Source organism: Elephantulus edwardii, unplaced genomic scaffold (assembly GCF_000299155.1).
Source record: "Elephantulus edwardii isolate Elephantulus edwardi_28Jun2011 unplaced genomic scaffold, EleEdw1.0 scaffold00325, whole genome shotgun sequence".
Lineage (NCBI taxonomy): Eukaryota > Metazoa > Chordata > Mammalia > Macroscelidea > Macroscelididae > Elephantulus > Elephantulus edwardii.
The window spans coordinates 1,953,562-1,968,711 of NW_006400075.1; the positions used below are offsets into that span (position 1 = coordinate 1,953,562).

At 41.8% G+C, this 15,150-nt stretch overlaps 1 pseudogene; it reads right to left on the bottom strand.

Annotated features, from left to right (window-relative positions):
* Nucleotides 1-3,518: 3,518 nt before the first annotated feature.
* Nucleotides 3,519-4,231, bottom strand: LOC102875380 (annotated as a pseudogene).
* Nucleotides 4,232-15,150: the final 10,919 nt, after the last annotated feature.

Consider the following 15,150-nt stretch of genomic DNA (forward strand, 5'->3'; position numbering starts at 1 on the left):
CGTGTCTACCAGGCATGGCATTGTCACACATTAAAGGTTGTGGTCCTGGTGACACAGTAGCTGAAGGCAACTGGAATCTGAATGGCAAACACTACACACACACACACACACACACACACACACACACCCCAGCTGCTCCAAGGAGAAGGGCAAAATGGTCAGTCTGTCTCTGTAACGATTGACAGATTGTAAAGATTAACGATTGGGAACCGTCTCCCCTGCCCTGTGAGACCCTGCCAATCAGGAAATCTCCTCAGCAGCTGTAAACTTGGCTAGGGGTTGGCAATGCTGCATCCGGTAAGTGTGTCCGGGCCATGATCTCCCTTTCTCTGTGTGTGTGTTTCATTGTGAGGAATCTTACAATGTTCCAAATTTTTTCATATTCCACATTTACTAGACCAAAATATAGTGCACACATAACCTTTCACCCACATGGAAACAGAAATACTCATGTGGCCCTCTAGGTTATAACACCGGGTGTATTGGCATGACCTAGAAGTGAACCCTTGCTCTGAGGTGTGCAGCTCCTTCAGGAGGGAGCAGCTGGCTGGCTCGTGCTGATTCATGCTGACTCGGGCTAATAGGTAAAACTTGCTGAAATTCCTTCTTCTTTTTTAAATAAATGACTTCATGACTAATTAATCTTTCTTTGACCTTTAATCCAAATAAACTCTTTGACTCTTGCGTGTGCTTGCTCAAGCGCGCGCGCACACACACACACACACACACACACACGTCACAAGATTCAATGTTTTAGAATGCCAGCTCCGCCCAAGCTGGTCAGTTAAGTCAATGCAGTCTCAAGAAAAACCCTAATAGGTTTCTTGGTAAAAAAGTCAAGCTGGTTTTACATTCACAGGGCAAAGAGCAGACACCAGAGAGCCAGACCAACTCATGAAAGACCAAAACTGAAGAACTAACAGCCCCTGGTTTTTAAAAATTATTTAAAACCTATAGTACAATAAATTGTGGCTAAATTTGAGAAGAATGGGGATCCCAGAACACTTAATTATGCTCATGCAAAACCTATATTTGGATCAGGAAGCAGTAGTCAGAATAGAGCAGGGAAACACTGTATGGTTCAGAATCAGGAAAGAAATGCATCAGGGCTGCGTCCTGTCTCCATACCTTTTTTAAAAAAAAATTGATATTTTAATGAAAGTGTATAAAGAACTTGGGTTTCCAATCATTGTTGCACATTTCCTCCCTGCCCCATCCCAGATAGCTTTTTTTCTTTGGGAAAAAAGTTCTTTCATTTTTATACAGTCCCCCATCCCACCCCAGACCACTTTACTATGAAACTCTTACTCTAGACTCTTGTAATGCCAACAATATCTAATTATATATTCCTTTTATACAGTTCTCTTCCTTGTCTGTTTCAATGACATGTAGATTATTTATCCCGTCTTCTCTCACTTCTCCCCCACCCCCATGTCAGTCCTGTTTTATAATAGCGGCATGATGCCATATTTGTCTTTTTGTGACTGAAATATTTCACTCAGCATAATGTCCTCCAGGGTCACCCATTCTGTATAATAATCCATACTTTTTCAACTTATATGTGAAACAGATCATTTGGGAGGCTGGGCTTTATGAGGAGGAATGTGGCTTCAGGATTGGAGGAAGACTCATCAACAACCTGCATTATGCAGATGACACAACCTTGCTCACAGAAACTGAGGATGACCTGAAGCATTTGCTGCAGAAGGTCAAGGACTGTAGTCTTCAATATAGATTGAAGCTCAACATCAAGAAAACAAAGATTCTTCAAAACAACTATGAGATATCATCTCACCCCAGTCAGAATAGCAAAATTTAACAGAAGAGCAAGCAACAAATGCTGGTGAGGTTGTGGAGAAACTGGAACCCTTATGCACTGTTGGTGGAAGTGTAAAATGGTGCAACCACTGTGGAAGGTGGTATGGCGCTTTCTCAAAAAGTTGCAAGTAGAGATACCATTTGACCCAGCAATTCCACTACTGGGAATATACCCCAAAGAGACCATAACTGACACCCGAGCAGATATATGCACACCCATGTTTATTGCGGCTTTGTTCACAATAGCAAGGAGTTGGAAACAACCTAAGTGCCCATCAACAAACGAATAGATAGAGAAACTGCGGTATATTTACACAATGGGATACTATGCTGCATTGAAAAATAAGGAACTCATGCAATATTTTTCAAAATGGGTGACCCTGGAGGACATTATGCTGAGTGAAGTATCTCAGTCACAAAAGGACAAATATTGCATGGTGCCACTGTTGTAAAACAGGACTGACCTCGGGGTTGGGGGGAGACTGAGAAAGATGGGTTCAATAATGTATACTGCATTGAAACAGATGAGAGAGAAAACTGTTTAAAAGAGATATGTGATTAGATATTTTTGTCATGACAGGAGTCCAGAGGAAACATAGTGGAATGGACCTGGGGGGGGAGGGATTGTAAAACAATGAAAGAATTTTTCTTCTACTTTTCCAAGAGGGTAGTATGCTAGGGGGCAGGGTTGGGAGAGGAGAAAAGTGCAACAAATGAATGAATGGAAATCCAAAGTCTCTGTAAATTTTCACTGAAATTAATAATAAATTTTAAAAATGTAAAAAGAAAAAAGTAAACAAAAATTCTTTCCACTAGTCAATTGACAACATTATGATAAATGGAGAAGAGATTGAGGTTGTTAATAACTTCAGCTTACTTAGCTCTACAATCAACACTTTTGGCACTAGTAGTCAAGAAATCAAAAGATGAATTTCTTTGGGAAAGCTGCTGTCAGGGACCTCTTAAAAGTGTGAAAAACAACAATGTTAGTCTAGAGAGTAAAGTTTACCTGATTCAGGCCATGGGCTTTGCAATTACTTGCTATGCATCAGAGAGCTGGACAATGATGGAGGATGACAGAAGAATTGATGCCTTTGAGTTGTGGTGGAGAAGAGTATTGAACATACCACGAACTCCCCAGTTCTGCTCTGGGGAGGGTGAAACCAGACTGCTCCTTGGAGGCAAGGTTTCTGAAGCTCCACTTCACATATTTTGGGCATGTGTCCAGGATGGACCAGTCTCTGGAGAAGGACATCATGCTTGGAAGGGTGAGGGAGAGCACAGGAGAAGAAGACCCCAGACGAGATAGACGGATTGACAGAGTAACTGGGGTAGTGAGGGTAGGTGTGTTAGAGACAGCGAAACTGGCTCAGGACAGAGCAGAGTTCAGAGCTATTGTACAAAACAATAATAAAAACAGCATGATACTGGCATCTAGACATGAACAAATCAAAGGAGAGGTCCACAGCAACCCCTGCCCTCTTGCCTAAACATTTTTATGTTATTTTATTTAATCTTTTTTTGTGTGTGTGTATCGTCAAATTGGATGTAACTGGTACAGGAGGAGATTGTCCCTCCTTCTCCAGCAAAGCGTCTGGTGAATTCGAACCACATACCTCTGGGATTGCATAAGCAGTTTTTTGGTTTGTTTTTTTTTAAACAAGAAGCATGTTGTTCTTCATATTTGACACTCGCGTCCATCAGAGCCCATAGTCACAGGCCTCGGAGCTGTTCTGCAGGTAAAGCTCTAGGAAACCCCTGATGTGGTTCAAGTCCAAAGCAAGGGTGGATACTGCAGGGTCCTTACTCATGGCTGCCATCCAGAGCTGCAGTTTTGGGGTGTGGTCTACACACCCAGTGAGCTCCAGTGCTTCCAGCCATTCTAGCCATGGCCATATGAGGTAATCAATCATAGACACGCTGTTGCCACCAAGGAAGGTTGTCTTCTTACTGGTAAGTACCTCCTCTAGCTTGCTTAGTTCTTTACGTATTTCTTCTTTTAGATCAGAGCAGTCTTCCTTATTTTGCCTTCTGAAAAAGCTTGTTAACAATGATGGTACCATAGAAAATAATTCAAAGACCATCTTTTGGCAGGCTTTCTCATAGGGGTCATCTGGCAGCAGCTTCTTGCCCGGATATACTTCATCCAGGTACTCACAAGTGATGGGCGACTCGTAGATCAGTTTCCAGTACAGGCACCAGAACCCCGGGATTCTTTGTAAAGAATCACTCAGGTTTATTTTTCAGGTTGATGTTGATGACTTCATGCTTGATCCCCTTGGCTTTCAGGACGAGGAGCGTCCGCCGGGCGAACGGGCAGAACATCATGCTGTAGACGCGGATCAGGCAGTCCGGGGACCGGGCTTGTGGGCGCGCTGCCTTTTGCCAGGCTCCGACCTGACATCCCCACCATCGTGGCGTAGCACAGAGCTCCCCCTCGGGTTTACCAGCGACTCCGGGTCTACCAGACTGGGTTTATCAGGCAGTGGAAAGCGCCCTTCCCTCTTTTGCAGGGTGAGAGCGCATTAACAGTTTTAAAGATGCGAAAACAGTGCCGAAGAATGGGCTTATCAGGAAATAGTGCCAGGACAATTGGGAATCCCTGTGGGAGGAAACTATGGATAAATATTAATCAAAGATACTAATGTAAAACACAAAACTTGTTATTTGCTATCAAGTTGATTGACTCATAGCAACCTTATGTACAACAGCTTTGAACCCTGCTCTATCTTGAACCAACCTCTTTGTCTCTGATGCACCTGTCTCCATTACCCCAGTCACTGAGTCAATCAATCTCATCCAGGGTCTTCCTCTTCTGCTCTGTCCCTCCACCATTCCAAGCATGTCGTTTTCCAAGGACTGGGTTCTTCTTGCAACATACAGAAAGTATGTCAGATGGAGCTTCAAAATCCTTGCCTCCAAAGAGAAGCCTGGCGTCAGGACGAACTTGTTTGTTCTCCTAGTAGTCTATGGTATGTATATTCAATACTCTTTCCCAGCACCACAGCTCAAAGGCCTCAATTCTTCTTCTATGATCCTCAGTCATTGTACAGCTTTCCAATGCATAGCAAGTAATTGCAAAGGCCATGGCTAGATCAGGCATACCTTAGTCTCTAGACTGACATCATTGCTTTTCAGTACTACAAAAAGAAAATAGAGGAAAAAAATTTGGGACTTTGGGTTAGATCAAGTTTTAAGTAAATTATCAAAGCTTTCTTCGTAAAAGGCTAGATTGCATCTTGAACTTCATCAACATGGAAAACTTGCACCCTTCAAAAGATCACACACACATACACACACACACAACTAGTCACAAATTATAGAAACAAACTTTCCAGGATGAAATTTAAGGATTTGTATCTAAAGCAAATAACTTTCAAAGCTCAACTAAAAGAAGGGAGGGGAAAACCCCAAAACACCCAAACAACAAAACACCCTCTATTTAATAAATAGGTAAAGGATTTTGACACATACTTCATCAAAGAAAATATACAGATGTGAATAGACAGATGAAAGAAAAGACACTCCCAATCTTATTTTTGCTGTTGTTAGGTGCCATTGAGTTAACCACAACAATATGAACATCTGAACTCTACCTATCCTGACCACCCTCACCACCTCCAATACAATCAAGTCATTATGTTAATCCATCTTTTCTTTTTCTTTTTTTTTAGTCTTGTGTACCATTGAGTTGGATCCAACTGACACAGGACTGGTACAGAAGAAGATTGCCTCTCCTTCTCCAGTGGAGCATCTGGTGGATTCGAACCTTGCACCTTTGGAATTGCAGCACAGCTTCTTGCCACTAGGCCACCAGAGCTCCCTCAATGTTAATCCATCTTGTTGAGGATATTCCTCATTTCCTCTGATCCACCAGCCTTCCCAACATGATGTCTTTTTCCCAAAGACTGGTCTTTCCTAACAACATGCCCAAATTATGTGAGAAGAAATTCTACCATCCTTATCTCTAAGAAGCATCTTGATTGCACTTTCTCCAAGACTCTTTTCTTTTGTTCCTTGTTCTTTTGGCAGTAATATTGAGCACTTTTCTCCAACATCACAATGCAAAGGTATCAGTTATTCTTCCCTTATCCTTATTTATTGTTCAGCTTTTAGATGCATAAGAAGCAATTGGCAAAACCATGGCTTGGATTAGATGTTAAACTGAAATCCTTTACTCTTTAGGACTTTGGAGAGGTCCTCAACAGCACATTTTCCAAGCACAACACATCTTTTGATTCCTTAACTGCTGCTACCATGGGTGTTGATTGTGGATCCAAGTGAAATGATCTCATTGACAACTTCACTTTTCACCCACCTGTCATGATGTTGGCTATAGGCCCAAGTGGTGAGGATTTTTTATTTTCTGATGGTGAGATGTAATCCATATTAAAGGCTTTAGTCTTTGATCTGCAGCAAATGCTTTTTCAAGTCCTCCTCACTTTCAGCAAGCAATCTTCTCCACTAGGTCATCTTCATAATGCAGGTTGTTAATGAGTCTTTCTCCAATACTGATTCTTCTTTATATAGTGCAGCTTCTTGACTCATAGCAACTCTATGTACAACAGCTCCAAACCCTACTCTATCTTGAGCCAATTTCATTGTCTCGGAAATACTTACTCCTCTTACCCAAATCAGTGAGTCAATCCATCTCATCGAGGGTCTTCCTCTCTTGCGCTGTCCTTCCACTCTTCCAAGTATGATGTCCCTCTCCAAGAACGGATGTCCCTTCTGGCAACATGCCCAAAGTATGTCAAATGAAGCTTCAAAATTCTTGTCTCCAAAGAGCAACCTGGTTTCACCCTCTCCAGAACAGACTTGTTTGTTATTTTAGCCGTTCATGATATACTCAATACTCTTGCCCAGCACCACAATTCAAAGGTATAAATTCTTCCTCTATCATCCTTAATCATTGTCCAGTTCTCTGTTGCATAGCAAGTAATTATGGAGACCATGGCCTGGATCAGGTGCACCTTAGTCCCTAGACTGACATCTTTGCTCTTCAATACTCTGGTGAGGTCCAGATTTTCCAAATGCAATTTATCTTTTGATTTTTTTGGCTGCTGGTACCAAGAGTGTTGACTGTGGAGCCAAGCAAGCTAAGGCTGTTAACAATCTCAGTCTCTTCTCCATCTATCATGATGATGCCAATTGGCCCAGTCATTAGAATCTTTGTTTTCTTGATGTTGAACTTCAATCCATATTGAAAGCTGCAGTCAGTCCTTGACTTTTTGCTGGAAGCCCTTCAGGGCCTCCTAAGCTTGGGAAAGCAAGATTGTATCATGCATAACATAGGTTGTTGATGAGTCTTCCTCCAGTCCTAATGCCAACATTCCTCCTCATACAGCCCAGCCTCCCAGATGATCTGTTTTGCATATAGATTGTAAAAGTATGGAGATAGGATGCATCCCTGGCATACACCTTTCCTGATTTTGAGGCATGCACTGTTTCCTTGCTCTTTTCTGATGACTGCCTCCTGATTCAAGTATAGGTTTTGCATAAGCACAATCAAGTGTTTTGGGATTTGCGTTCTTCTCAGAGTTAGTCACACTTTGTTATGATCCATACAGTCAAAAGCCTTTGCATAGTCAATGAAACACAGGTGACATTCCTCTGATACTCTCTGCTTTCAGCTAAGACCCATCAAAGCTATAATGAGAGGACCACTACACACGTGCAGAATAGCCACCATTCAAAACACTGGCTGCATCATATCAAGTGATAACAGAAGCTGTAAAGCAGCTGCAACTCTCATATCCTGCGGTATAAGTGTCAAATTGTTCAGCTACTTTGGAAATACATTTCTATTTCCATTAAAGATACAACTACTATGTGACTCCACTCCTAGGTACATGTGTCCATATAAAATATGTGTCCACACAAAATTTGTACACAAGGGGAGCTCTGGTGGCCTAGTGGCAAGAAGCTGTACTGCAATCCCACAGGTACATGGTTCAAATCCACCTGATGCTCTGCTGGAGAAGGAGGGAAAATTTCCCTCCTGTACCAGTCAGATCTGATTTGACGGTACACTTACAATAAATAACAAAACAAAACAAAATTTGTACACAAGAATTTATAAAACAGCTTTATTTGTAATGGCTCCAAACTGGAAGCAACCCAAATGTTCATCACCATTTGAATAGATCAACTGCAAAATGTCCTTTCAAGAGACTACTACTCAACAATGAAAAAGAACTAGGGAAACAACCAACATGAGCAGGCAAGTTTCAAAATCATTCTGCTGAATCAAAGGAGCCAGACTTAGAGTACACCCTGTATGATTTATATGTATAGTATGATATAGATATAGATATATATGCCTTTACAAAATGCAAACTCTTCTATAAGGACAGAAATTGGATCAATACCTGCTCAGGGCTGGGGTAGGTGACATGGAGAGGGGAGCCTGAGGAAACTCTTGGGAATGACAAATGTGTTTACCATTGTGACTTGCAGGATAGCTTCATGGATGAATATACAAGAACTTAATGTACCAAACTGTACACTTTGAATGAATGTATATGTCTATGGAGCTCTGGTGTCATAGTTCATTGGGATTTGCTGCTAAATGAAAAGCCATGCCTCTGGTGGTGTGAATACTCCAGCAGCTGTGTATGGAGAAGACTAGCATAAAGTGAAGAGTACCTGAAACACTTGCTGCAGAGGATCAAAGACTACATATCACCTTCAATACGCATCACATCTCAACATCAAGAAGACAGAAATCCTCACCACCAGGTTTATAAACAACATCATGACAGATACAGAAAAGATTGAAGTTGTCCATTATTTCTTTTTACTTGGATCCACAATCACCACTCATGATTGAAGTAGCCAAGATAGCAAAAGACATGTTGCATTGAGAAAATCTGCTGTCAAAATGCTAAAGAGTAAAAGAAGTCACTTTAAAGACTAAAATGTGCCTCATCCAAACCATGGTCTTTTTATTCACGTCCTATGCATCTTGAAGCATTTGCTGTAGAAGGTCAAGGACTGTAGCCTTAAAAATAGATAACATTTCAACATAAAGAAAACAAAGAACCTCACTCCCTGCCAATAGCCAGCATAATGATAAATGAATAGGAGATTGAGGTTGTTAACAATTTAATCTTGCTCAAATCCACAATCAACACTCTTGACACCAGCTGTCAGGAAATCAAAAGACAAGTTGCACTGGGAAACTCTGCTGTCAAAGAGCTCTTCAGAATGCTAAAGTGTAATGATGTCAGTATAGAGACTAAGATGTGCCTGATCCAGGACATTTTCTTCTCAATTGCTGGCTATGCGTCTGAAAGCTGTACAAGGATTAAGGATGACAAAAGAAGAACTGATGCCTTTGAGTTGTGGTCTTGGTAAAGAGTATTGAACTTACCATGAACAGCCAAGAAAACAAGTAGGTCTGTCTTGGAGAGGGTGAAACCAGGTTGCTCTTGGGAAGCAAGGATTTTTTTTTAAAGCAATGATTTTGAAGCTCCATCTCACATACTTTGGGCATGCTGATAGAAGGGACCAGTCCTTGGAGAAGGTTAGGATGTCAAGACCCTGGATGAGATGGACCAACATAGTGACTGTGACAATGCGGGCAGATGTGTCAGACAGAGATAGTGAGGTTGGCTCAGGATAGGGCAGGGTTCAGAACCATTATTCATAGGGTCACTATGAGTCTCAACAGCACATAACAACAAAAACAACAACAGCATGCATCTGAGAGAATAACAGTTAATAAGGGTAATGGAAGAATAATTTATGCTTTCGAACTGTGGTGCTGGAGAAGAGTGCTCAATATCCCATGGGCTGACAAAGGAACAAGCAGGCATGTCTTGGGGAAGTTGTCATCAGAGTGCTCCTTAAAGGAAAGAATGGTGAAACTCTATCTCACATCCTTTGAGCATGTTGTCTGAAGGGGCCAGTCCTTGGAAAAAGACATCATGCTGGGTAAGTTGGAGGGTCAGACAAAGAGGAAGAGTCTCAACACGATGGACTCTAACATATTTAAAGTTATGAAGATGGCACAGGATAGGGCAAGATTCAGTTGGGTTGTTCACAGGATCTCTGTGAGTTGTAGTTGATGTGATTTTACCTACAAAAACAGGATAGGCAAACTCATACAGAACATATTCTACTACTGGAGGGGTCCCTGCTGGTACAAGTGGTCAATATCATTGGCTTATTGGCCAAAAGGAGTGCAGGAAGTGGGAGGGTGAGGTTGTCTGACCTCCACTAACTCCAGAAGGGCAAGAGTCCCCATCAATCTCACCAACAGCACAAAATAAAATCCAATGAGGCCAGATGTGTCCATATGATCCTGCATCTATTTCTTCCAGTTTTAACACCAATCATCTCCCCCATGGGCTCACTGCTCTACTGGGTGTTAGGTTGAAGACTCGAGAGAAAGGAACCAGAGAGAAAGAAAGCAAGCAAGCTTAAAGTAGCTTTAATAAGAGAGCTCCTGGGTGAGTTTCCTTGGTCTGGAGAGAGAGATAGACCAAGGAAGTCACATCCAAGGTGGGTTGGGGAAGGTTTTTATAGCAGGGTCTTCAGGGAGGGAAGGGAAGGACATTCCATTTTGGTTTATGGTTCAGCTAGATGGGTAAGGGCATTCACTTCTTTTGTTGAAGTGTCCTATTCTTTGAATTCTTTATTCTGTCCCTTGGCCTTGGTCTGGGCCTGACATCCCAAACTCTTTAGTGGAAAAAAAAGGTGATGTATCTTTATTCTCGGTACTTCCTACTGAACAGGGCAAAGATCTGAGGCTCAGAGGCTGGATTGCGTTGACCCAGGACCAGTAACCAGGGGAGAATATGGATGTAATAGCAGCTGGTTCACTGTCATTTTTGTGAAGTAAGAATTTAAAAAGGTAGGGAGCAATTAGTAACAATATGAAGAGCTATTTAAGGCTTGAGATCTGAGAGAGGCAAAGAGTAGTGGAGCCCACCATTTGAGAGGTGTAGGAGATCTGCTCAGTGAGAGGAGCATGTTTGACCTGGCAAAGGTGGTGCCAATGAGGGTTACCTATTACTTTAACCACTGTGGGGGTAATCAGGATACCATGTAAGGTCTGTCTTAGTTTGTTTTAAGAGGTTTGGGTGTATGCCATTTTATGAGGATGGCATCTTCTAGGGTTACTGTCTGCTCTAAACTTTCAGGTGAGGGTCTGGGTATGCAGCAGTTTGTGTATTCCCAGAATAGTTGTCTGAGAAGGGAGAGACAAGTAAGGTATTATGCTAAAAGAGGGGGTTCAGTAGGTAGGTTATGGTTGAGCAGGAACAGTTGGCCATACATGAGCTCAAAGGGGTTTAGAAAGGATGATGAACGAGGTGTTGCTTAGATACGGGCTAAGGAAATAGGAAGTAAGTTGCTGCTTTCTACATTCTATTTATGGAAACTACATCATAGACTGCCTGATAGTAACTTTCAGAGGTCCTACGATGAGCTGCCATCAACAGAGTATTATCTGGATTAGGGTCAGATAAGGAGGGAAGTAAAAGGTCTGTAGGGTGGCTGGATTAAGGGACAGTGATGAGAGAGAAATATCAGAGTTTTCAAGGAGGAGTGCACGGAGTTCAGCTGTTTTAATTGGTAGGATCAAGGTATCACATAGAGAGTTTTTTGTGATAAGAAGCTTATTGGAAAGTAGATGAGTAATAATGGGTTTTAAACTTCTGTGGTGTTGTCCGGAGATAGGGAATTGGGGGTCTACCAGAAAAAGAGGAGAAGTCTTTTAGAGTAACAAGAACATATTGGTGATGAGAGGCTACAGATGGAGTGGAAAGATCCCATACAATGGGATTAACAAAGTCTGGTGATAGAGGTATTTTAGAAAGGGGCTCAGAGGAAAGGAGCGCTAAGAGGGATAGAACTAAAAGCTGTTCAGGCAAACTAGGTTCACTTGACTCCCAGTGAAATACAATTCTAAGTTTAGACAAGAAGTCTCTTCCTAACAACGGAGTTGGGCATGTAGGGATAATTAGAAAAGAATGAGTGAGCACTCGTTAATAAAAAGTAATGAGAAAAATTAAAAGTAATGAGAAGAGGTTGAGTGGTAAGAGGCTTGGAAGGGAGGCCATTAATCCCTATTACTGATACCTGGGAAGGGAAAACAGAACCCAAGAAGGAGGGGAGCACTGAGAAGATAGCCTCCATGTCAACCAGAAAGGAAATTGGCTTACCTGCTACCTGAAGGGTTAACCTGGGCTCGGCAAGTGGGATGAAGGTCATCAAGCCTGGGCATCTTCAATCTTCAGTGACCAGGCCTAAGAGGTCAGCTGAAACGGGGACTGGGTTTGGTGGAGGGACTACCCTATCACGGTTAGGCACTGAAGAGCAGTTGGCCTTCTAGTGGCCTGATGTCCCACAGATAGGGCAAGGCCATGTCAGAGGGCAAGGATTAGGTCAGTGGTTAGCCCAAAGACTCTTTGTTACATTTGGCACATGCACCAGGAGGTAACTGGCTCATTGAATAAGGAGGTGTTTTTGACCTCTCACTGTTGCCAGCCACAAAGGAGCTATCAGGGTGTGGGTCTGCAGATTTGCCTTCTCTTGGGCACAAGTCTCCCTATCAGCCTCTGCTTGTTCCTCTTGAGCACTGAAACTTTAAAGGTCATGATTACCAAATCTTTAATGGGTGTTTGGGGACCATCTTCAGCCTTTTTGAGGTGTAGTTTGTTGTTGGGTTTTTTTGTTTTGTTTTGTTTTTATATCAGGGGCTGATTGAGTGATAAAATGAGTAGCTAGGATGGTGGCCCTTGCTGGCAAGGTAGGTATTTGTACAGGGTTGTTTTTTAATGTCTGCAATAGTAAGTTGGCAGAGGGAAAGAAGTTTGCTAAAAATCTCAAGACAGAATGATTTGTACTAGTGTCTAGAAGAAAGTCAATCCTTTCTACAGGCAATGTCCATTTTAGCGAGACAAGTTTGTATATAATTTCTAGCAGCCATTTTTTTCTCTTTCTAAAAGTATTTTTATTAATTATAATGAAAGTTTACAGAGACTTTGGATTTCCATTCACTGTTGCACTTTTCTCCCTGCCCCCCCCCATTAGCTCTTCTCTTTGAAAATTAAAGATTCTTTCATTGTTATACAATCCCTCCTTCCAAGTCCACTCCACTACGCAGCTTTCATACTGGACTCCAGTCATGACAGTAATACCTAATAATATATTCCTTTTAAACAATTCTCTCCCTCATCTGTTTCAATTCAATATACATTATTTTTCTCCTCCTTCTGAGTCTCCCCTCAACCCCAATGTCAGTCCCATTTTACAACAGTGGCACTATGCAATATTTGTTCTTTTGTTGCTGAGATATTTCATTCAGCATTATGTCCTCCAGGGTCACCCATTGTGCATAATATTTCATGAGTTCCTTGTTTTTCAATGCAGCATAGTATTCCATTGTGTGAATATACCCGAGCTTTTCTATCCATTTGTTTCTTGATGGACACTTGGACACTTTCTATCCATTGATGGACACTTTCCAACTCTTTGCTATTATGAACAAAGCCGCAATAAACATGGATGTGCTAGCAGCTATTTTTTTTAAATTCATGTTTTTGATTGATAATTTTAAAATATACAGAATGTATGAGCTTTAAACTAGTGCTATATTAAACTTAAAACAAAAAGGAAGAGATAAATTTGACTTTTTTTTCAGTTCTGAACACTCTAGTGTGTAGAAAATGCTTTAAGGAAAAAGGAATTAAAATAAAATTCCTAAACTTGTTTTAATAAAAGTAAAAAAAACCCCTATTTTAAATTATTTTTTACTGAGAGGAAGCATTAGTTTATCAGTAAGGAGAGTGTGTTAGAAAAACCAGAGAAATTATAATATTTAATACTTTTTTACTTTATTGTATTTTAGAATTTACCTTAAAACAAGAAAAAAGTGGGTTTTGGAAAGAAAGATAAAAAAGGGTGTGCTGTGGGATGTTGGGGAGGAAGGGAAGGCCTTTGGCCAGGACAGATCATCTAAGCTCCTGATAAGTGCAAGCCTCCCAATGGCCTTGAATACAGGTTAGAGAAAACTCCCCTGTGTTTGGCTGTACTGGCTTGAGAAAGCTTGCCACCTGGGAAAAAGGCTGTGACATCTGTTGAGCTGGGAGTGGTCTGCATGAGGCTGAGGTTCTCCTGACCAAACCACATGTCCCACATCTGTAAGCCCACCCTGTCCTGTTTTCCTGTGTATGTAAGTGCAGTGCTTATCCCAATAAAATCGAGCTGGATTGACTCTGATCCTCTCCAGGAGTGGTGTATCTCCATCATGCTTACTCCCATTAGGGTGTCGCTGTTAAGTTGCCAGTGAACTGACAGCCACAAGGTGTTGTTGGATAGATTTTACATTTTATACTAATTAGTTGGCTGAGTTTTGATAGAGGGTAATGTGTTGGAATGCGGTAGGGGGCAGGTTGGAAGGAAGCAGGGAAATAAAGTATAGAAAAGAAGGGGCAGAGAAGTTTGATACCTTTACCTGTGATGTTTGGTCTGGAGGCTAGGGGAAGATGGTATGGGTGAGGTGAGAAAAGGAAGAGAGATGATGTTTTATCAGCAGGTTATGGCTGGAAAAGGAAGGTGATATTTTAGTTTCAGAAGATTTATTTAAGATTTCTTTTTTTAACTGAGAGGTTAGTTAAAAATTTTGGCTGCAGCTTCAGGCTATGTCTGGGAGAGGCCAGAGGGAGAGGGCTTTTGCGTATGGCAGTGGTGTAAATCAGGAAGAGCGGTAGGAGATACTTGATCAGAGAGATCAAAGATGAGGAAGTTTTTGACAATGCATATATTTAGGAGAACCAGAATCATGTTGTTGTGTTGTTGGTACCATTAAGTCAAGTACAATTGACTCATAGTGACCCTGTGAACAACAGATCTATGCATTGCCCTGTCCTGTGTCATCCTCATCGTCTCAGACATAGTCAAAACCATTGCTTCTGGCACTGTATCGGTCCATCTCCTTGAGGAACTTCCTTCACCTTTCTAGGCGTGAAGTCCCTCTCTGGGGAATGGCCTCTCCTGACGGCATGTCCGGGATATGTGAGATGAAGCTTTGCCATCTTTGCCTCTTGGGAGCATTCTGGCTGTACTTTCTATGGGATAGATCTGTTTGTTCTTTTTTCAGGCAAGGGGATGTTCGGGACTCTTCTCCAGCACCACAGCCCAAAGGATTAAATTTTTCTGTCACCCTTATTCATTGTTCAGCTCTCGGATGCATGGTAGGTGACTGGGGAGACCATGGCCTGGATTGGGCAAATCTTGGTCTTGGGCTGACATCATTGCTTCTAATTTAGAGTGAGTCCTTGAGAAGACTTTCCCAATGCCATATGTCTTGTGATATCCTCA